At 44.7% G+C, this 23,716-nt stretch overlaps 2 long non-coding RNA genes across 2 annotated transcripts in view; one reads left to right on the top strand and one right to left on the bottom strand.

Moving 5' to 3' along the window:
• Positions 1-3,259, top strand: part of LOC143775706 (uncharacterized) — a 142,262-nt gene extending 139,003 nt beyond the window's left edge. The window contains exon 3 of the long non-coding RNA XR_013215693.1: positions 3,122-3,259. This is a non-coding gene — a long non-coding RNA (uncharacterized LOC143775706). The remainder of the gene's footprint in view (positions 1-3,121) is intronic.
• The window catches only part of LOC143775704 (uncharacterized), a 28,384-nt gene continuing 6,768 nt past the window's right edge, over positions 2,101-23,716 (bottom strand). The window contains exons 3-4 of the long non-coding RNA XR_013215691.1: positions 6,013-6,134; positions 2,101-5,853 (exon numbers count right to left, since the gene is read on the bottom strand). This is a non-coding gene — a long non-coding RNA (uncharacterized LOC143775704). The remainder of the gene's footprint in view (positions 5,854-6,012; positions 6,135-23,716) is intronic.

The raw sequence follows: 23,716 nt of genomic DNA, 5'->3' as shown, positions 1-23,716 counted from the left end.
AGCGGTGGGATATGGGGTAATAAGGGGTTGTTACCTTGCTATTGTAAGGTGACATTAAGTCGGGTTAATAATGGAGAGGCGTCAATAAGACACCCATCCATTGTTAATCCTATAGTAGTGAAAGAGTAAAAAAAAAAAAAGACAGCCAGAAAAAAGTATTTTAATATTCTTCATTTAACCATGCCTACCATACTTCAGTGCCTGCAAAAAACATAAAATAAACCGTATACTACCTGTCCGCCGTAGTCCAATTAATAACGAGTGTCCCACGACGATCTCCCCTATAGAACAGTGACATCGGGTGATGTCACTGCTCTATAGGACCTTCAGTGACACACTGACAGGAGACAATGGCTCTTGCAGTGCATCACTGAACTATAGTAACCTCTCAGAGTCTCACTTTATGGCAATTGTTGCGTGGGAAAATTTCTCACACAGCAATGCCAAAAGTGAGATTAGGGACTATTTTCTCACATGGGCATAGGAATACATTGTGAGGAATACATTGTGGAAGGATACCTTCCATCATTGTATTCCTGGAGCCCCTGGAGAGCGGTTGCATCAGCTGATGCTGCTGCTCTCCACGGGAGATCATCGTGGGACACTTGTTTTAATTGGATATCTGCGGATCAGGGAGTATATTGTTTGTTTATTATTTTAATATTTTTTACAGGTGACACTGGCTTTGGGGATCAAAGTGACAAGTGATGGTATGTACTCTATGTTATATGTACTGTATGTCTATATGTATGTATGTACTGTATGTGGCATGTCATCACGTTGCAGGTCATCGCATGTTGCATGTCATTGCATGTTGCATGTCGTCGCATGTCGAATGTCATCACATGTAGTATGCTGCATGTCGTCGCATGTCGTGCATGTTCCATGTCACATGTTGTCGCATGTCATATGTTGCATGTCGCATGCTGCATGTCAGCGCATGTCGCATGTTCTTATGCTGCATGTCACATGTCGTATGCTGTCACATGTCATCGCATGTCGCATGCTGTATGTTGCATGTCATCGCATGTCATCACATGTTGCATGTCGTCGCATGGTGCATGTCATATGGTGCATGTTGCAGGTCGTCGCATGTTGTCACATGTCGTAGCATGGTGCATGTCATCGCATGTCGTATGTTGCACGTCGTCGCCGGTTGCATGCTGCATGTCATCGCATGTTGCATGCTGTATGTCATATGTTGCATGCCACATGTTGCATGTCACCGCATGTTGTATGTTGCATGTCGTATGGTGTATGTTGTATGTACTGTATATGTGTGTATGTTTTTTTTTTTTACATTCAACACATTAGCCGGATGATGGGACTACTACTGTCCCATCATTGGTTAATGTGTCACTCACTGTCACTGTAGCAGGCAGAGCCCGATGGGACTTGTAGTCCCATCGGACAATGCCTGCACACAGTGACACATACACACCAATGACCACCCACCGCAGCAGACCCCAGCACGGACAGCAGACCCACTGCAGACCCCAGCACCGCCCGCACATCCCGGCGCCGGCACGCAGACCCCCGGCACCCGCACATCACGGTGCCGGCACGCAGACCCCCACACATCCCGGCGCCGGCACGCAGACCCCCAGCGCCCCCACATCATAGCGCCGGCACGCAGACCCCCGGCGCCCGCACATCACGGCTCCGGCACGCAGACCCCCACACATCCTGGCGCCAGCACGCAGACCCCCGGTGCCCGCACATCACTGTGCCGGCACGCAGACCCCCGGCGCAGGCACGCAGACCCCGGCGCCCGCACATCCCTGCCTAGCCCCGCCCGCCCCCAGAACAGCCCTGCAGCCCCCAGCACTGCCCACAGCCCAGTCACCCTTGATGAGTGACTGCTGACTGTGAGGCTAGGTCACGCCTGCTCATGACGTCACGTCAATTTCCAGAGTCTGGAAATTGACGTGATGTCGTCGGAAATAAGCGGTGGCTGCAGCCTGGGGGTCACGTGACCCGGACTCAGACGCCAGCATAGCGCCGCTCACAGGCGAAAAAGGCAATGGAAGGTATTTACACAATTCATTAGGGGCCCCGGGGGGATACATTGGGGGGTTAATTGAAAGTAGTGGACAACCCCTTTAACAATCAGCAGCCGCTAATGGGCTACAGCAGTCATGTTTCCATAGACATCCGAGATTCTTCCAATGGCAGTGTGAGTGAAGCAGGTCAGTACCTGCTGCAGTGCTCGTCACGTGACTGCTAGGAGACCTGGCATCAACATCACTGCAGTGGCGCCAGTGTGGGAGGGGAGTATATGATTTTTATATTTTGTTATACAGTCAACAGCATTTAAAAGGGTTTTCCAAGTAGTGGATTTCGCTTCACTGAACATAAGGAGTCTAGGCCATCACCTGAAAAACAACCACATACAATGCTGTGTCTCCACACTAATGCAATCTTAATTAACCAAACAACTAAGTTTAGCAAGCCAGAAATAATAGACTGCTATCTATATATTGAATTTTGAATTTATGTGTTTCTTTATTGTTGGTCAAGAAAACAGACTTTTGGTTGTGTAAAACTGTAATATTGACTTGTAAGTTGATGTCTGATATAGCATATTGTGCTCTTATCATTGATGACTAGTGATGTTTACTGAGATGTTAATTATACATTGTCCATGCCAGACAGTTTGTTGGCATTCCAAACAGAGGAGGAAAATCTATGCAAATAGATTAGATAGTCAAACAATGCAACTTGGTCATCACCAATTTTCCCCTTATCTGTGATGCTGGATTGAAGGACACTTGTTAATTATAAAAAGAGGTTACATGCCTCTATATAGAGAAACAGAGAGACAGATAGAGATTCAGCCAAGACATCATGGCTCCATCACCAGGGACACAAATTTATTATTTTATAGGATGCCAACCTAGGGGACCTTGGCTCCAGTTGGAAGAATACCGACCTACTCTATTGACCAATGCAGAACCATTTATAGATTTGGAGAAAGCCAGGATTGAGACCCGCCGGTCGCCTGGCTCCATGGAGATGTCCAGAGAAGCCAGGTTGTGACCCTCGGGTCAACTTGCTTTGTATCTCAATGAACTGTCATCATCCTAAGCTTGTCGTTACTTTTTCTCTGTGCATGCCGCAGGTGGGGTAATCGACCCTGGAAGATGAAGCCAGGTTGTGAACCTCCAATCAACTGGCCTTGTAACTGAATGGACTGTCATCTTCCTAAGCTTGTTGTTACCTTCTCACTGTGTGCGTGCCACAAGTGGGGTAGTCAACCCTGGAAGTTCTGAAGTAACAACTGCCATTATCCCGGGGAGTCAGCGGAAGGGTGAGACTCTGTAATGTGCACCATCTTGGGTATTTTGCTAGGACTGTTCTACGTGTTATCTGCCTGTTTTATGGTTCAATAAAGCATTACCAACTGTTTTACCCTCACCGTGTTGTGTGAGTAGCATTATGCCCGTTAAAAGGAAAAAGGGAGTTCAGTTTCAGCTAGCAGACCAGGGCGCCTGCCGACACTCTCCCCCCCCATGTCTCCACAGTTTGCCCTCCTTCACCAAATTTTGCAATTAGCAAAGTTAGGTAACATTCACCTGCATGCGCCAAGCCCAGACTGCTTCAGCACATCGCCAGATAGAGAAGCCTAATTTGTAACTCCACAAATGATGTTTCCACTGCTCAAAAGTCCAGTGGTGGTGTACTTTACACTACTCTATCCATGTTTGGCATTGTGCTTGGTGATGTAAGGTTTCTCAAGAAGGAAATAGGTCTAGCATTGGAGGTAAGTGTAACAAGGTTTTTTTTACATTCATTAACCCCTTTTCTTTCCGACATGTGCCGTAATAATACACATAATATACACGTCGGAATCCCCCTGTTGGGTGCGGGCTCCAGCGCTCAGCCCGCACCTTTCTGGGCACATGACAGCTGATCTATACAGCTGACATGTGCCCTCAACAGCCATGGGTGGAATCACATTCCACCCCTGGCTATTAACTGGATAAATGCCGTTGTCAATCTCTGACAGCAGCATTTAACTCGCGCTTACAGTAAGTGTGTTGCTTGCTCTGCCAATCGTTGACACCATCACATGATCGTAGGTCAGCATGACAACCAGAGGTCTGCAGCAGACCACTGTGGTTGTCATTGCCAGATTGCTATGAGCGCCCCCCGAGGTCGGTCCTCATAGCCGGTGAGCATTTCTGCTACACACAGGCGATCTGATTATCACTTGTGTTGCAGAGGCGATCAAAGTACTGCACCTTCTAGTCTACCATGGAGAATATTGAAGCATGCAAAAAGTAAAAAACCCTAGCTACAGCTCTGGGTTGTGATCACTTTAAATCATATTTCCTGTTGTAATAGCAGAGTCTACAACTAAGGCACTTCAGACTGGCTCCTTGTGCAATGTTGTGTGTTTGTCCATATTGTGGATGAGAGCAGAGATGCCTTGACATTGCATGCATTGATCTTGTAAAATGGAAAAGCATAGTGCATACTGTGACTTTTTTCCCCACATCAACTTGTATGGCAAATCAGCCATATGCACTGGCTCATTGACTATAATGAGTCTGTGTGCTCTCTGTATGCAGTCTGTAGTCATGGAGATGCCCAAGATATGTAATGCTTCTTTTTTGAGGATTGTTTTCTGCACCTAGCCAGAGGTGAGGCACTGTGCATGATGAAGCAGTATAGGGTGAGCCAGCATTATTCCTTATTGAAGTAAGGCTTACATGGAAATCCATGCCATGAAACTTCTTACGCACAGGTTTTTTGCTGATGTTAATGCCAGAAGAGGTTTGGAGCTCTGCAGTTAATGAGTGAGCAGGAAGTTAGTGACTTTTATGCATCACGTACTTCAGCACTCAGCGACTCACTATAACTTAATGTATTCTGCCACTTTATGGCTGAATTGCTGTAGTTCCTAAAGACATCCACTTTTTTGGGTGCTCCACATTTTAAAAAGACTTATCAGAAATTAGAGTAATTCTAGATCTGGGCTTGCAAGTGGGTTACAGAGGGCTAATACACTGGGATCACAGGATTTTCTGTCTTTTTATACACTCTAAAATTTTGTTTTCTTTTTAAAGCTGCTGCTTGACATTGAGTACTGCTGCTTAGCTTACTTGTAGCCAGAATACCAAGTCCTTCTCCTGTTCAGTAGTCGATAGTATACTCCCATTTAATGTATATGCAGCAATAGGATTACTTCGTCCTAGATGCATTGCTCTACATTGATCTAGATTAAACCTTATCTGCCAAGTGTTCACCCATTCAGACATCTTATCCAGATCGTTTTCTAATCTAGTACTGTCAAGCTCAATTTTGTTATCCTACAAAAGTCATCAGCAAATCCATAAGGTCATTAATAAAGAGATTAAAAAGAGTTGGGCCCAATATACCAATATAGATCCTTGTGGTCCCCACTGCTCACGAGGGTGCTGCTAGAGGTTGTGTGAAAAGTAAAACATTACTACACAAAAAAAAAATTGCAAAAAGCGCCAACTCCTGTGGAATAGAAAAATTCAGATTAGTGAATACAACACAATGGAATAAGAAACAGAACTCTTTACGTTTCTTTTCTGTATGCCCCTATAAAACCATGTATGAACAATAAACCGAATGAATTGGTGGAATGTTATTCTGTCATCTTTCATGCACAGTGTCATTCTTCCTTGAGCGCTCAATATATTCCATCTGATTGGGAACGGCCGCAGCACACACAGGGATAGATTCATCTCAAACCAAAACAGCATTTGTATTTGTATTTCCCGATCCTGGCTGCAGCAACACTGCGAACTTGGATCTTCTGTCTCAGGTCCTTGTTGAAGCAATCCTTCATCGAACCCCAACGGGTTTTGGCTTTGTTCACTGCGAAAAGAGAAAAAAAAAAAAAAAGTTAAACAATGCACTTTAGGCCGGGATCACACAACCGTGTGTGATGCGAGAAGGAGTTTCTTGCATCACACACGGTTGTGTGATCCCGGCCTTCAGGTCCACTGCCGCATCAGACCACACTGCACTACTTACGAAAAGCCTTTCTGACTCATGACGTGGCATTGTCCCAGTCATCCATCAGCGCTTGGGCCACCTCATTCCACAGCCAATGTGATGAGGAGGTTGTTATCAAGGAATTCCTCCTGTTGTGGAACCTAGAAATAAAACAAAGACATTAATGTTGGAAAGATAAAAACACTTAAAACAAAAACAGTCAAAAAGAAAAAAAAAAAATGTAGAGTCCCAAAAACAGTCAAGAATACTTGCTCATCTGCTCTAGAAGGGTTCTGTGAAAATAAAAATAAATATTTTGCCACATGTGTAATAGGCTCACAGCCTATTAATGATGCCTATACTCTTACGTCAGGAGGGCTGCCCAGTGCTAACTAAAATGTATCCTGCGTGAACAGAGGCCACAGTTTACAGAGCCATCTGGGCCCAACTGCACCCTGAAAAGATATAAAGTGCAAAAAAAACACATAGTAATATATGTGAGCTATTAGTTGATATTCTGGCCAAAATACGGAAGCTCACAACCCACATCACGGGTTCTCACGCTTGCGAGTCCTACTCTAACATCAAAACCACAAAAAGAGGACTTGAAAATCCTCCAAAAATCTATAAAAAAAAAAAACACCAAGAAAAAAAGGCGGAGACGCTTACCTGCCCAGGCCTCAAAACAAATGCACAAACAAGGCGAGGTGGACCCAATTAAGGATGGCGGCTACACAGGTGCAGTAATACTGATGAGACAGCCAGCCTACAATCAGGGATTGGCCGTTTGGTACACCAGTGCGCAAAAAGATACAGTACGGTAATATTCACACACAGGAGATGCAGAGCATCTGGTTCACAGCCTATTAACCCCTTCATGACCCGGGGTATTTTCGTTTTTGCTCCCCTTCTTCCCAGAGCCATAATTTTATTTTTCTGTCAATATGGCCATGTAAGGGCTTATTTTTTGCAGGATGAGCTGAACTTTTGAACAACATCATTGATTTTAGCATGTCATGTACTAGAAAACGGGAAAACAATTCCAAGTGCGGTGAAATTGCAAAAAAAGTGAAATCTCACGCTTGTTTTTTTGTTTGGCTTTTTGCTAGGTTCACTAAATGCTAAAACTGACCTGCCAATTTAATTCTCCAGGTCATTTTGAGTTCATAGACACCAAACTTGTGTTGGTAATTTTTTATCTAAGTGGTGAAAAAAAAAATTGCGCCATTTTCCTATACCCGTAGCATCTCCATTTTTCGTGATCTGGGGTCGGATGAGGGCTTAGTTTTCGCGCGCCGAGCTGCGTTTTTATTACACCATGTTGGTGCAGATACGTTAATCGCCTGTTATTGCATTTTAATGCAATCGCGTAGCGACCAAACAAAAGTAATTCTGGCGTTTCAAATTTTTTTCTCACCAGGCTGTTTAGCGATCAGGTTAATCCTTTTTTTTTTTTTACTGATAGATCGGGCGATTCTGAATGCGGCGATACCAAATATGCGTATATTTGCTTTTTCTAAAAATTTATTTTGAATGGGGTGAAAAGGGGGTGATTTAAACTTATTTTTAAAACTTGCGCCGACCACAGGGTGGCGCTCATAGCAATCCGGCAACAACAACCATAGAGGTCTCAAGGAGACCTTTGGTTGTCATGCCGACGCATCGCTGACCCCCGATCACGTGACGAGGTCATCAATGCGCTCATTTCCGGCCCGATGGCCGGAAGCTCTAATTAAATGCTGTTGTCAGCGTTTGACAGCGGCATTTAACTAGTTAATAGCGGCAGGTGAATCGCCGCTATTCACACGCCGCTATTGCGGGCACATGTCAGCTGTTCAAAACAGCTGACTTGTCCCAACTTTGATGCGTGCTCACCGCCGGAGCCCTCATCAAAGCAGGGGATCTGCCATCGGACGTACTATCCCATCCAAGGTCAGAAAGGGGTTAATGACGCCCATAATCTTACATCAGGAGGGCTGCCTAGTGCTAACTAAAATGCATCCTGTGTGAACAGAGGCCACAATTTACAGAGCCATCTGGGCTCAACTGCACCCTGAAAAGATATAAAGTGCAAAAAACACATAGCAATATATGAGGTATTAGTTGATATTCTGGGGACAAATCTGGGCGTCATTAATAGGCTGTGAGCCAGATGCTCTGCATCTCCTGTGTGTGAACATTGCCGCATACAGACTGTATCTTTTTGTGTACTGGTGTACAAATGGCCAATCCCTGATTGTGGACTGGCTGTCTTATCGGTATTACTGCACCTGTGTAGACGCCATCTTTAGTTGGGTCCACTGCGCCCTGTTAATGTATTTGTTTTGAGGCCTGGGCAGGTAAGCATCTCTGCCTTTTTCTTGGTGTTTTTTAAACACTTAAAATGACAAAACCTGTGTCACTGTTCAAATTTTGCTGAACCTAACTGTAAATATAAATACAAATATATATGTATAAAGAGATAGATATAAATGTCTAAAAAAAATAACTACCGTATATATTCGAGCATAAGCTAAGATTTTCAGCCCATAGGCTGAAAGTGCCCCTCTCGGCTTATACTCGAGTCATTGTCCTAGGGGGGAGCGGCGGCTGTGACATACTCACCTGATCCTGGCGAGGTTCCTGCATCTCCGATGGTCTCCGGGCGCTGACAGCTTCTTCCAGCGTTGAGCGGTCACATGGTACCGCTCATTACAGTAATGAATATGGACGCGACTCCACTCCCATAGGGGTGGAGCCACATATTCATTACTGTAATGAGCGGTACCGGTGACCGCTCAATGCTGGAAGAAGCTGTCAGCGCCCGGAGAAGATCATCAGGGAAGCTGCCAGGGACCGCGCCGTGAGCAGATGAGTATAACGGGGGAGGGTGAGCAGCACCCTCTGCTCCGTCTTCCTCTGCTGTGACGCTCAGGTCAGAGGGCGCGATGACACGATTAGTGTGCGCGCCGCCCTCTGCCTGAACAGTCACTGCAGAGGACGCGGAAGACGGAGCGGCGCCCGGCAGTGGAACGAGGACAGGTGAATATTGCAAGTGATGGGGGCTTGAGCGACGAGAGGTGAGTATGTAATTTTTATTTTTTTTTTAAATCGCAGCAACAGCATATGGGGCAAATATCTCTATGGAGTATCTTATGGGGCCATAATCCGCATTTGTGCAGCATTATATGGGGCAAATATCTCTATGGAGTATCTTATGGGGCCATAATCAGCATTTATGCAGCATTTTATGGGGCAAATATCTCTATGGAGTATCTTATGGGCCATAATCAGCATTTGTGCAGCATTATATGGGGCAAATGTCTATGGAGCATCTTATGGGGCCCTTATTAACCTTTATGCAGCACTGTATGGGGAAAATGTGTATGGAGCACCTTATAGGACCATTATTAACCTTTGTACAGCATTATATGGGGCATATTTTAATATGGAGCATCTTATGGGGCCTATCATGAACTGTATGGAGCATTATATGGGGCTCCTGATTCAATATATATATTCAAAAACGCTTAACCTACTGATATCTCAATTAATTTTACTTTTATTGGTACCTATTTTTAGTTTTTTAAATTTACCGGTAGCTGCTGCATTTTCCACCCAAGGCTTATACTCGAGTCCTTAAGTTTTCCCAGGTTTTTGTGGCAAAGTTAGGGGTCTCGTCGGCTTATACTCGAGTACATACGATAGAGATAGACAGATATATATATATATATATATATATATATATATATATACACATACATACATACATACACACACACACACACTACATGGTTGCCTGATTCTAATATGCATGTCCACATAGTATATTGCACAGCCCATGTAGTATATTGCCCAGTGACGTAGTATATTGCCCAGCCACGTAGTATATTGCCCAGTCACGTTGTATATTGCCCAGCCACGTAGTATACAGCACAGAGCCACGTAGTATATTGCACAGCGACGTAGTATACAGCACAGAGCCACGTAGTATATTGCCCAGTCACGTAGTATATTGCCCAGCCACGTATGTCACAGGTTAAAAAAAAAAAAAAAAAAAAAAAAAAACATATACTCACCTTCCGAGGGCCCCTTGTAGTTCTGTCGCCTGTGTGCGGTGCAGGCGGCAGCTTCTGGTCCCAGGGTGTGATGTTGTCGTGGTCACATGACCGTGACGTCATGGCAGGTCCTTCTCGCATACCATCCTTGCCACCGGAATCTGCCGCTTGCATGGAGCAGTCACCGGAGTGTCGCGAGGTGAGCATTTTATTTTTTTATTATTTTTAACATTAGATGTTTTTACTATTGACGCTGCATAGGCAGCATCAATAGTAAAAACTTGGTCACACAGGGTTAATAGCGGCGGTAATGGAGTGAGTTACCCGCGGCATAACGTGGTCCGTTACCGCTTGCATTAACCCTGTGTGAGCGGTGACTGTGGGGAGTATGGAGTGGGCGCCGGGCACTGACTGCAGGGGAGTAGGGAGGGACTAATCGGACTTGTGGCCGTCGGTGATTGGTCGCGGCAGCCATGACAGGCAGCTGGCGAGACCAATCTGCGACTTGGATTCCATGACAGACAGGAGGCCGCGACCAATGAATATCCGTGACAGACAGAAAGACAGACAGACGGAAGTACCCCTTAGACAATTATACAGTAGAATATATATATATATATATATATATATATATATATATATATTTATTTATTTATTTATTACACACATACATATATACATACACACACACACACACACACACACATACAGCTCTGGCACAAATTAAGAGACCACTGCAGAATGTCCAGTTTGCCTGATTTTTCTCTTAATAGGTAGATTTTTGAGTAAAATGTAAATTGATCTTTTATTCTAGAAATTTCCTGTCTCCAAATTTCCAAGCAATAAATTTTGTATTTTTTTCTAAAAAAGAAAAACGGTCAAAATGAAAGAAAAACCCCAGTGCTTTCAGACCTCAAATAAGCAAAGAAAACAAGTTCATAATCATTTAGAAACAAAGTGGGGAGATTTATCTCTTGAAGTCTGTGGAACTTTGACGCTACCTTAGGAAGGTAAAAGAGGATCAGTTCTTAAGACTACCCTATCGTCTCTAAACTGAATGTATGGAGGCTGTCTAGAGAGGGCTTGTAAGTCACTAACTCTTCTTGCTGATGTGAGAGCGACCAAAAGAGCTGTTTTAAAGGACAGGACTTTTATAGGAGCAGATTAAATAGGCTCAAAGGGGGCTTCAGTTAAAGCAGAAAGGACCAAGTTTAAGTCCCACGGGGCCAGATTTTTCTTAACAATGGGTCTCGACCTAGCCGCTGCATTGATAAATCTAGCAATCCAGTAATTGTGGGCTAAATTACAATTGTATAATGCCCCTAAAGCTGACAACTGGACTCTAAGAGTGCTTGTAGCTAGACCCAATTCTAGACCTCTCTGCAGGAACTCCAGAATCTTAGTAATACTGACTTTTTGATCAATCTCTAACCCTGAAACAGTCAAGAATTTTTTCCAGACTAACATAAATATTTGTTGTGGAAACCTTCCTACTTTTATAAAGTATTAATTAGTCCTTGTGAAAACCCCCTCTTTTTCACTAATGTCCCCTCAAATTCCACGCCACCAGATGTAAATTGGACACTAGTGGATGGAGAATTGGACCCTGGGAAATGAGGTCTGGGAGTCCTGGAACAATCCAAGGCTGAGAAATGGACATTTTCCTCAGCCACGGAAACCACGGCCACCTGGGCCAGAACGGCGCTATTTGGATTACCCGAGCGCTGTCCTCCCGTATCTTCCTCAGAACAATCGGGATCAAGTTCAATGGGGGAAAGGCATAGGCCATATTGAAATGCCATGGAATTAGGAGGGCATCCACTGCGTAGAGATTGTCTCTGGGGTTTAGGGAGCAAGTGACTCTTTTTGTTCTCTTTGCTGACGAAGAGGTCTATATCTGGGCACCCCCATAGAAGTGTGATCTGGTCTAAGTCGGTCTGATTGAGAACTGAGAACCCAATCTCCTTGCCTGAGTTTTCTGCGACTTAGATAATCGGCCATGATGTTGTGTTTTCCCTTTATGTGAAGAGATGTGAGAGATGTGAGTGACAGTAGATGAGTTTCGGGTATCTGCAAGATACGACCGCCACTTCCATTAAAGATCTGGATCAGGTTCCCCCCTGATGATTAATATAAGCTACGGTTACTTGATTGTCTGAGAATAGCCTGACGTGATGGCCCTGCAAGGACATAAGAAAACAACTCAGAGCTCGTTCTACCGCCAACAACTCTAAGGTTGGAGGACAAACTTTGTTCGGAATGTGACCAAACTCCCTGGACCCACATATCACCCATATGTGCTCCCCATCCCCTGGGGCTAGCATCTGTGGTCACCACACGAGATATATGGTTTATCCAGGTAACACCTGTCCGAAGGTTTGGCGTGTGTAACCACCAACGTAAGGATTGAATAGAGGCATCAGACAAGGAAAAGGTACTATCAAGGTGGCCCTCTAACTGACGAGTATTATACAATACATCCCACGGAAGGACTCTGGTGTGGTACTGGGCCCAAAGAACCGCCGGGATACAAGATGCGAGTGAGCCTAACAGTGATATTGCTCCTCTTAATGTTACTGATGGATTGTTAACAGCCTTGAGTACTTGCTGTTGATTTTTTTCTACCTTTGTATCTGGTAGACAGCATTCTTGCAACCTGGAGTCTAAGATGAGACTTAGGAATTCTTGTACTCTTAGTGGCTGTAACCGTGATTTTTTAAAATTAATAATCCATCCCAACCTTTGTAAGGCTGCAATTACTTTTGCTAGTTGGGCCGAGCAGTGTGATTCTGAGTTCCCTATTATCAATAGGTCATCCAGATATGGAACCACTAGAATATCCTGTTCATGAAGATGTGCCATGACCTCCACCATTATCTTCGTGAACACACGAGGGGCAACTGCAACACCAAAGGGGAGTGCCCTATACTGGAAGTGTTTAACTGTCCCGCCTAGTAAGACTGCTACCCTTAAATACCGCTGGTGGTCTGTGTGTATAGGGACATGATAATAGGCGTCTTTAAGATCTAAGACGACCATGAAACACTTGTCAAACAATAGCTTTATTGCTGTTTTTACAGACTCCATTTTAAACGATTGGACCCATAAAAATGTATTCAGGCCTGTAAGGTTGATGAATTGTCTGGCTTTTTAATCAAGAAGAGGGGGGAATAAAACCCCTTAACCTCTTTGTGTTTCAGGAACGTCCACCAATATACCCTTTTGTTGAAGTTCCTGGACTTCAGACTCTAATGCCAGTTGTTCTGCAGGTGAAGAATGTACAGGTGTTACCAGAAATTTATCATTAGGAATGTTCTGAAATTCAAACTTTAGTCCTGATTTAATAAATGTTCAGGACCCATGGGCTACTGGAAATATTTAGCCAAGCCGGATAGAAGGCCAAAAGCCTGCCTCCCACCTGGTCCGGCAGTCATTGTGGCATTCTGTTGTCCCGAAAGGAGTTGAACATGTAGCCTCTACCTTTTTTCCTATTGATGTCATATCTGGACCTTTCTCTATTAGATCTTGTATGGTCAAACCATCTTCTATTAGTACCCCGTCTGTAGGAGAGTCTTCCTAAGTAAGGGAAACGTTTTTTTACTATCCCCTGCTTTCTCCAATAGTTCATCTAGAACTGACCCGAACAAATGCGCCCCCTCACACGGAATACTGCACAGTTTTGATCTGGCCTGCATGTCACCTGGCCAACATTTTAGCCATATGGCTCTACGAGCAGCATTAGAAAGGGCCGCTGATCTGGCCGCCAGCTTCATCGAATCTGCAGGTGCATCGGCAAGGTAAGCTGCAGCTCCTTGAGCCATAGAAAGAGGATAAAATCTTATTTCTCGGAGTCTTGTTTTTAAGCTGATCCTCTAAACTATCCAACAACACCATCATAGACCGTGCCGTACAGGTGGCTGCAATTGACGGCCCAAGAGCTCCTGCTGATGTTTCCCAAGCCCCTTTAAGGAACATATCAGCTCTTCTGTCCAGCGGGTCCTTTAAAGTTCCCAAATCCTCAAATGGAAGAGAGGATTTCTTGGAGGCTTTGGCTATGGCCGCATTGAGTTTTGGGGCTTTATCCCATGCTGAGGATGCCGCCTCCTCAAAAGGATATTTCCTTTTAAACGATGGCGGAAGAGAGCCCTTCCTCTCAGGTTTCTTCAAATCTCGTAGAATCAGGGAGTTCACCTTTTCCACCACCGGAAAGCATCTACCAAATTTCCGGTCTAGACCTTTAAACATAACATCCTGCATAGATTTCTCCAACGGGGTTTCTTCAATACCCATAGTATTGTTTACCGCCTTGATCAGGCGATCTATTCGCTCAAAAGAAAAACATGAATGACCAGACTCAGTCTCTGAAGAAGATGATGAAAAAAGAGAATCTGATCTTGGCTCCCCTGAATCACTGTCCTCAATTGAAACTGGGGATCTGGGCTCTCTTCCTCTACTCTCCCTATCCTGGGAAAAGGATTTGACCGAACCTCTGACTTCCTGCCTGACCATTTGTCTCAGGCTGGTAACAAAGTCTGGTGTCTCCACCGCTATCAAATGCTGAATACAAGGTCCAGACAGCTTCTTTACGTGGCTGTCCGGTAACGGAACTCCACATTCAGCACATTCTTTATGTTTAGTGTTGGTGGACCGTTTCTTTCCCTGATAAGTAAGGAGAGAGGGAACATAAGGGGAGACATATCACCAAGTGAACTTTCTCGGAGATCACTTACCCCTAGAAAGTAACTGAGTGGTACTGTAGATTGAGGGGGACCTTCACAGCCGGTGCATCATCCTTACAGCTTGAAGATCTTCCAGGCTTAAGTTTCTGACTGGTCCTTTCCCTTTCTGGGTGACTACTACCACTGGACCTTCGCTGGATAGTGGACACTTGGGGCTCCTCCAAGGAATGACACTGCTGCTCTGGAGATTGCTGCAGCGCCTGGAACTTCATCTCCAAATGGATAAGAAGCACGCAGTAGCCCCTAGGGATCCCTTAAAAAGCCTGGTCCCGCTCAGGTACCTCCCTCGGATGGGGTCAGCAGGCCAATCCTGGTGAACTGCCCGGTACATAGTATGTGGGAGGCCCCTCCCTCACGAGACCGCACCGCCCCCAGTACTGCCGTGTCAAGCGTCACACCCTTATCCCACTAGTAACCCCTCAGCAATCGTAACCGCCAAGCGCCCCCTTTCCTTATTGTTCTACAGGGTGCCGCCATATCCACCGCCGCGACCCTACTGCGCATGCGTCATCAATCGTCGCCTAGCTAACACTCACCAGCTTCCCGTTCATCACATCCGGTGCACCTCGCCGCGCCCGGAACGCCGACCACGCTACCAAAATAGACACCTGGCTCCTGCCGGAAGGGAAACGCCGGCACCGCGCGCAGTCCTGGAAGACAGGGCCTCCACACTATACTCACCCGTACCTGCGGCGATGGGACACCTCAAGACAGCACTCCCCTTAAAGGCTTCTTCTTCCTGCTGCTGCCTACCCCCACAGCCCTCTGTGGTGTGGCACCTCCAGAACTCCGATCTGCACCGAGGAAGGGGCCCTCCCACTTCCTGGACGGGTCTGTCGGGTCCGGGAAAAAATCTTCTATCTTCACCTTTCTTCATAAGGTATGTCTGTAGGGTCCCCTGTCAGGGACAGGAAACCAACTGATGCGGGAGAGAGGTGCCGCCCTTTTATCTCTGTAGGTTTCCTGTCCCTGAAGGGCGGATCCCCTCTCTCGTTAGTGCTGTCATGGCGACTGAATAAATTTATTTATACAACAAATAGCACCAAAAAATAACAAATTATAAGCAAAAAAATACAATTGTACAATACATGGGTGAGGTGTGAGTGAGGCCGAAGAAAGGTCAGGACATATGCATATATGGGGTGCAGCTACAGGGCATGTAATCTGTCACCATGGACTGCAGCATATCGCATGTATATAGCTGAATGTGCTCAAGCTGACCGCCGTGACATATAGTGCCGTGATCCCAACTGCTGCACCCAACATCAATGTAAAATCATGTTAAGTAAGACAAGGGTAGTTACCCACGAAGAATTGAGGCAGTTCTGAAGGCAAAAGGGGGTCCAACCCGTTACTAGCATGGTGTACCTAATAAAGTGGCCGGTGAGTGTATATGTGTGTATATATATATATATATATATATATATATATATATATATATATATATATATATATATATATATATATATATTACATATACTACAGCAGCTGCCCAGCCTAGGCCCCCAGCACAGCCTGTATAGATACAGTGTATATAATATATATACAGGACAGGTGCTGGGGGCCTGGGCTGGGCAGCTGTTGAAGTATATACACTGCACAGTACCACTCCCCTGTATATATACACACCGCACAGTACCACTCCTCCTGTATATATACACCACTCCCCTGTATATATACACCGCACAGTACCACTCCTCCTGTATATATACACTGCAGAGTACCTCTCCCCTCTATATATACACCGCACAGTACCACTCCCCCTGTATATATACACTGCACAGTACCACTCCCCCTGTATATATACACTGCACAATACCACTCCTCCTGTCCTGCATATGTACACTGCAGAATTTACAATAGCTTTCACTCATGTAAGAAGTGAAATCTGGCATTGTACTATACCTATATCTCTCTGCTGTATCTGGGCATCATGAATCGTGGTATGTGTTAAAGGGGGGGGGGTCCACTGAGGCTCTTTCGCCCGGGGCCCTCAAAAACCTGGAGCCGGCCCTGTGTATACATTATATATAATATTGAACCAGGCGCACAACAATGATAATGCACTATAAAGGGAGGTGCAAAAAAAAAAAGCCAGTAGTAGAATGAATAATATAACAAGGGACAGGAAAGCACTACTGTAACGCATGCACACTACACCAAAAATCCTAAAATATAATTTTTATTAGCACACAATAACAAAAAAGCATAAAACATAAGTAAAAACCATTCACAATCCCCAACAATGAAAAAATTCACTAGATGCAAACAATGTAACAATCACATGACTACAAGGCAAATTGGCCCATAAAATTTATATATATATATATATATATATATATATATATATATATATATATATATATATATATATATATATACATATATATATATATATATACACACACACATATATATATATACACATACATACATACATACATACATACATACATACACACACATAATTTTTTATTTTATTTTATTTTTTTTAAATTAATAGTTCAAAATATGAGAGTTGGACAACCCCAAGTAGCCCTGATGCAAAATCAAATCTGGGTATGACCCCTGAATGTTGGAAAATCCTGCATAAAAATACCCCCTTAATAATGAGGGTTACAAATAAGGGGCCAAGAACAAAAACAACCCATGTGGGCTGTAGTGACAAAGCTGTGAGTGAGCATGAACTCAGCAGGCTAATAGTGGTGACCCATGGTGAATGGGTCACAGATGAGCGAAATAGCCAAAAGGCTCAATAACAAAGCGAACACTCACAGTGATAAAGCCAAGAGGCAATGACCGAGCCGGAGCATCCATCAGTTGGGGAGGAGAGTGGAAGACCCCAAAATGGCCCCACGCGTATCGCCGTAAGCCGTATAGCATTTACATTGATGGCCGAAAAGTTCAGTTTTGGTCTCCTACATGTCTTTTGGCAAACTCAAAATGAGCCAATTTTCGTAAGTAAAGGTTATTTTCTGGCCACTCTTCCATAAAGGCTACCTCTGTGGAGTGGAGTGAGTCTATAGATTTGATGGTGGCCTGGAAGAAGGGGGGGGGGGGGGGGGGGAGATCATCAGAGATTGGGATATTATTTTATAACCCAACCTGACTTGTACTTCTCAAAATTTGTCCCTGATTTGTTTTGAGATCAATCAAATAAATAAGGCAGCACCCTGTAGCGCCAAAACCTGCAAACATGAAATATGAAAATTTAATTGCATTACTGCACTAGAAATATGGAAAATTGAGAAAGTTTAGCCCATAAATTGGCCAATTCATGTGTACCTGGCAGCCACGATAAGGCATTTCTCGTTTACCAGGACCTGACAATGCCTTTCCTCTATGAGAATAAAGTCTTCATCTGAATGGGAACCTAATGTGAGTCCTCTCTTAGCCCCTTAACCTCCAAGGGTGGTTTGCATGTTAGTGACCGCGCCAATTTTTACAATTCTGACCACTGTCCCTTTATGACGTTATAACTCAGGAACTCTTCAACGGATTCCGGTGATTCTGACATTGTTTTCTCGTGACATATTGTACTTCATGATAGTGGACAATTTCTTTGATATTATTTGCGTTTATTTGTGAAAAAAACGAAAATTTGGCAAAAATGTAGCAGTTTTCCAACTTTGAATTTTCATGCACTTAAATCAAGGAGCTATGTTACACAAAATACTTAATAAGTAACATTTCCCACATGTCTACTTTACATCAGCACAATTTTGGAACCAATTTTTCTGTTAGGGAGTTATAAGGGTTAAAGGCAAACCAGCGATTTCTCATTTTTACAACACTTTTTTTTTTTTTTTTTTAGGGCCCACATCACATTTGAAGTCATTTTGAGGGGTCTATATGATAGAAAATACCCAAGTGTGACACCGTTCTAAAAACTGCACATCTCAAGGTGCTCAAAACCACATTTAAGAAGTTTATTAACCCTTCAGGTGCTTCACAGGAATTTTTGGAATGTTTAAAAAAATTACTTCAGATCCAATTTGTTTTATTTTACCAAGGGTAAAAGGAGAAATTGGACTGCAAAAGTTGTTGTACAATTTATCCTGAGTGCGCTGATACTCCACATCTGAGGGTAAACCACTGTTTGGGCGCATGGCAGAGCTCAGAAGGGAAGGAGCGCAGTTTGACTTTCCAATGCAAAATTGGCTGAAATTGAGGTCGGACGCCATGTCGCCTTTGAAGAGCCTCTGATGTGCCTAAACAGTGGAAACTCGCCACAAGTGACACCATTTTGGAAAGTAGAACCCCTAAGGAACTTATCTAGATGTGTGGTGAGCACTCTGAATCCCCGAGTGCTTCACAGAAGTTTATAATATAGAGCAATGAAAATTAAAAAAAATAATTTTTGTGGAAAAAAAATCTTTTTGCTCCAATTTTTTTTATTTTCCCAAGGGTATCCGGAAAAATTGGACCCCAAAAGTTGCACATGGCAGAGTTCGGAAGGGAAGGAGCATCATTTTGGAGTGCAGACTTTGATGGAATGGTCTGCGGGCATCACGTTGCGTTTGCAGAGCCTTTGATGTACCTAAATAGTAGAAACCCCCCAAAAGTGACCCCATATTGGAAACTAGACCCCCAAAGTAACTTATCTAGATGTGTTATGAGAACTTTGAACCCCCAAGTGTTTCACTAAAGTTTATAACGCAGAGCAGTGAAAATAAAAAAAAAAAATCATTTTTTCCCCACAAAAATTATTTTTTAGCCCCCAAATTTTTATTTTCCCAAGAGTAACAGGAGAAACTGAACAGCAAAAGTTGTTGTCCAATTTGTCCTGGGTACGCTGATACTCCATATGTGGGGGGACCACTGTTTGGGAACACGCCGGGGCTCGGAAGGGAAGTAGTGACATTTTGGAATGCAGACTTTGATGGAATGGTCTGCGGGTATCACGTTGCATTTGCAGAGCCCCTGATGTGCCTAAACAGTGGAAACCCCCAAATTCTAACGCCAACCCTAACCCCAACACACCCCTAACCCTAATCACAAACCTAACCATAACCCTAACCACACCCCTAACCCTGACACACTACTAACCCAACCGTAAACGTAATCAAAACCATAACCTTAACCCTAAAAGGAAAATGGAAATAAATACAATTTTTTTTATTTTATTATTTTTCCCTAACTAAGGCAGTGATAAAGGGGGGGTTTGATTTACTATTTATAGACGGTTTTTAGGTTTGGCAGCAGTCACACACTAAAAGACGCTTTTTATTACAAAAAATAGTTTTTGCGCCATCACATTTTGAGAGCTATAATTTTTCCATATTTCGGTCCACAGAGTTATGTGAGGTCTTGTTTATGGCGGGACAAGTTGACGTTTTTATTGATGCCATTTTCAGGCACATGACATTTTTTGATCGCTTTTTATTCCGATTTTTGTTAGGCAGAATGAACAAAAAACAGCTATTCATGAATTTCTTTTTGGGGGGGGGCGTTTATACCGTTCCGCGTTTGGTAAAATTGATAAAGCAGTTTTATTCTTCGGGTTAGTACAATTACAGTGATACCTGATTTATAACATTTTTTTATGTTTTGGCACTTTTATACAATAAAAACTATTTTATATAAAAAATAATTATTTTTGCATCGCTTTATTCTGAGGGCTATAACTTTTTTTTTTTTTGCTGATGACGCTGTGTGATGGCTCGTTTTTTGTGGGACAAAATGACGTTTTCAGCGGTACCAAGTTTATTTATATCTGTCTTTATGTCGTTTTAAATATTTTTACACTTTTTCACTTTGTTACATTGTCCCAGGGTGGGACATCACTATGTCAGCGATCGGACATGCAGTGCTGGAGGCTTGCTGGCGCATGCTCTTAGCAGGCGCTCGCAAGCCACCTTCCTGCAGGACCCGGAAAGACCCCCACGGCCATATTGGATCCGGGGCCTGCAGGGTGGAGAACGGAGGAGATCCTTGGAACAACGCGATCACATCACGTTGTTCCGAGGGTCTCAGGGAAGCACGTAGGGAGCCCCCTCCCTGCGCGATGCATCCCTATGCCACCGGAACTCTGCGATCATGTTTGATCGCAGTGCTCCGGGGGTTAATGTGCCAGGAGCAGTCAGTGACGTCTCCTGGCACATAGTGCCGGATGTCAGCTGTGATAATCAGCTGACACCCGGCCTCTATCAGCCGCGCTGCCCCCCGTGAGCGCACCTGATCGCCTATGGCTTACTATCCCGTCCATTGGATAGTACGTCCAATGGCAGAAAAGGGTTAGCCTAAAATCTCTCTCTCTCTGTGGAGGGGTAGTGGTCCTGCTGTGTTTAAAAACACCTGTGGCTAAAAGGCGGAGTGCTCAGTCAAAAGGCTAATGAATACAAATTTCTCAATTTTTCATATTTCTAGTGCAGTAATGCAATTCAATTTTCATATTTCATGTTTGCAGGTTTTGGCGCTACAGTGTGCTGCCTTATTTATTTGATTGTATACGAGTTGGTGACTCTAGGTTCAGCACCTGTTCACACTGAGACTATGTTTGGATGTGACGGTCAGTTTTTTTAAATTTGTTTTTGAGATCAAGGATTTCATGGTGTTTGGTTAGTGTGGGCCTCTTGGTTAAGAGTATGTGCACATATTGAGTAAAATGTATGCCCATTTCTGTATCTCTTGGCATGAAAACCACAGCTCAAAAAAAATGTAGGGTTTTGCATGTGTTTTTTCCCTGCATTTTTTAATGATTTGAGTGAAGTCAATGGTGAAAAATGCAGGGAAAAGACACACAAAAAATTGACATTCTGCAGATTATTTTCTGCACCAAATCTGCAATTCAAAAATACTCTAGCATGACACTTCAGGTATCTCATTAAGGGCTGTCCCACACGTCCAGATAATTCCGGTACCGGAATAAATCGGTACCGGAGTTATCCGTGTCCGTGTGCCTGGGAACTCACGGAGGCCATACCTGCGGCACACGTGTGCCGCCCGTATGGCGAGTGGGTACCACACGGAGCGTGTGGTACCCACTCTGCATGGTGCTGAAGCTGCTGAAGCTGCGATTCATATCCTCTCTGCAGTAACGTTTGCTGCAGAGAAAATATGAAGAATAGTGTTAAAAATAAAGATTTAGGTGTCCGCCGCCCCCCCACCCCCTGTGCGCCCCCCCGCTGGTCAGAAAATACTTACCCGGGTCCCCCGTCGGCTGTCGCTCCTTCTTGGTCTTGCCGCGGCTTCTCCTGCATGCGGTCACGTGGGCCCGATCATTTACAGTCATGAATATGTGGCTCCACCTCCATAGGGGCGGAGCCGACTATTCATGATTGTAATTGATCGGCCCCACGTGACCGCATACAGTAGGAGGCGCGGCCAGACCAGGAAGGAGCGAGGGAGCAGGTATTTTCTGACCAGCGGGGGGGCGCACAGGGGGTGGGGGGGCGGCGGACACCTAAATCTTTATTTTTAACACTATTCTTCATATTTTCTCTATAGCAAACGCTGCTACAGGGAAGATATGAATACCGGCTTCAGCACCATGTGGGGGGGACAGCGCTTACTGTAGCGCTGTCTCCGGCACGCACACGGACCCCAGACGGAGAATGTCCGTGTGAGGTCCGTGTTTTACGCGGACCCATTGACTCTATTGGGTCCGTGTAAAACGTGCGCTCCCACGAACACTGACATGTCTCCGTGTTTGGCACACGGAGACACGGTCCGCACACGGTCCGCAAAAAATCAATGACATCTGAACAGATGCATTGATTTTTATGGGTCTACGTGTGTCAGTGTCTCCGGTACGTGAGGAAACTGTCACCTCACGTACCGGAGCCACTGACGTGTGAAACCGGCCTAACTTTGACTGTATCAGGATTGCTTCAGGTTTACCTAGAAGATCTGCAAAGTTAGGCTATGTGCACACTTTGCGGATTCCACTGCGGATTTTTCCGCAGCGGAATTCCAAAATCCGCAGTGAAAACCCGTCGCGGTTTTTACTGCGGATTCTTCTGCGGTTTTTCATCTGCCTTTTCCTATTGGAGCAGGTGAAAATCCGCAGAAAAGAAGTGACATGCTGCGGAATGTAATCCGCTGCGTTTCCGGGTGGCTTTTTCCGCAGCATGTGCACAGCGTTTTTCGTTTCCCATAGGTTTACATTGTACTGTAAACTCATGGGAAACTGCTGCGGATCCGCAGCGGTCAAATCCGCTGCGGATCCGCAGTGGAATCCGCAAAGTGTGCACATAGCCTAAAACCACACTAAGGGTATGTGCACACATTGCGGATTTGGCCGCGGATCTGCAGCGGATTTGGCCCTGCGGATCCGCAGCAGTTTTCCATGCGTTGTACAGTACCATATAAACGTATGGAAAACCAAATCCACAGTGCACATGCTGCGGAAAAAACGCGTGGAAACGCTGCGGTTTATTTTCCGCAGCATGTCAATTCTTTGTGCGGATTCTGCAGCGTTTTACACCTGTTCCATAACTGGAATCCACAGGTGTAAAAACGCAGGTGAAATACGCATTAAAACTGCACAAAATCCGCAGTAAATCTGCAGGTAAAATGCAGGGCGTTTTACCTGCGGATTCTCCAGAATCCGCCTGGAAAAATCCGCAATGGAATCCGCAACGTGTGCACATACCCTAAATCTGCAACATGTGCACACAGCCTAATGGTGTTATAGCCTCTGTGTATATACTGACAGACCAAGTGACACTTATGAAGGCAAGTCCACCTGTGTGCAATGCAAGTCACATGCTTAGGGCTTGTTTCCACTTGTGAGAAACACGTCCGTGTCTCGCATGTGGAAACCAAGCTCTGGCGCCGGCACATTGGAGCGGAGCGTGCGGCTCCATGTGTTCCTATGCGACCGCACGCTCCGCTCTGGAGTGCCGGCGCCAGAGCTTGGTTTCCACATGCGAGACACGGACGTGTTTCTCACAAGTGGAAACAAGCCCTATGTGAAAGGACTTGCTTGCAGCAAAGATTTTTAGGGGCTTTATAGCAGAAGGG

Source organism: Ranitomeya variabilis, chromosome 5 (genome assembly GCF_051348905.1).
Source record: "Ranitomeya variabilis isolate aRanVar5 chromosome 5, aRanVar5.hap1, whole genome shotgun sequence".
NCBI classification, from domain to species: Eukaryota; Metazoa; Chordata; class Amphibia; order Anura; family Dendrobatidae; genus Ranitomeya; species Ranitomeya variabilis.
The sequence above is the reverse complement of the archived record's forward strand: the minus strand, read 5'-3'. Positions and strand labels throughout refer to the sequence as shown.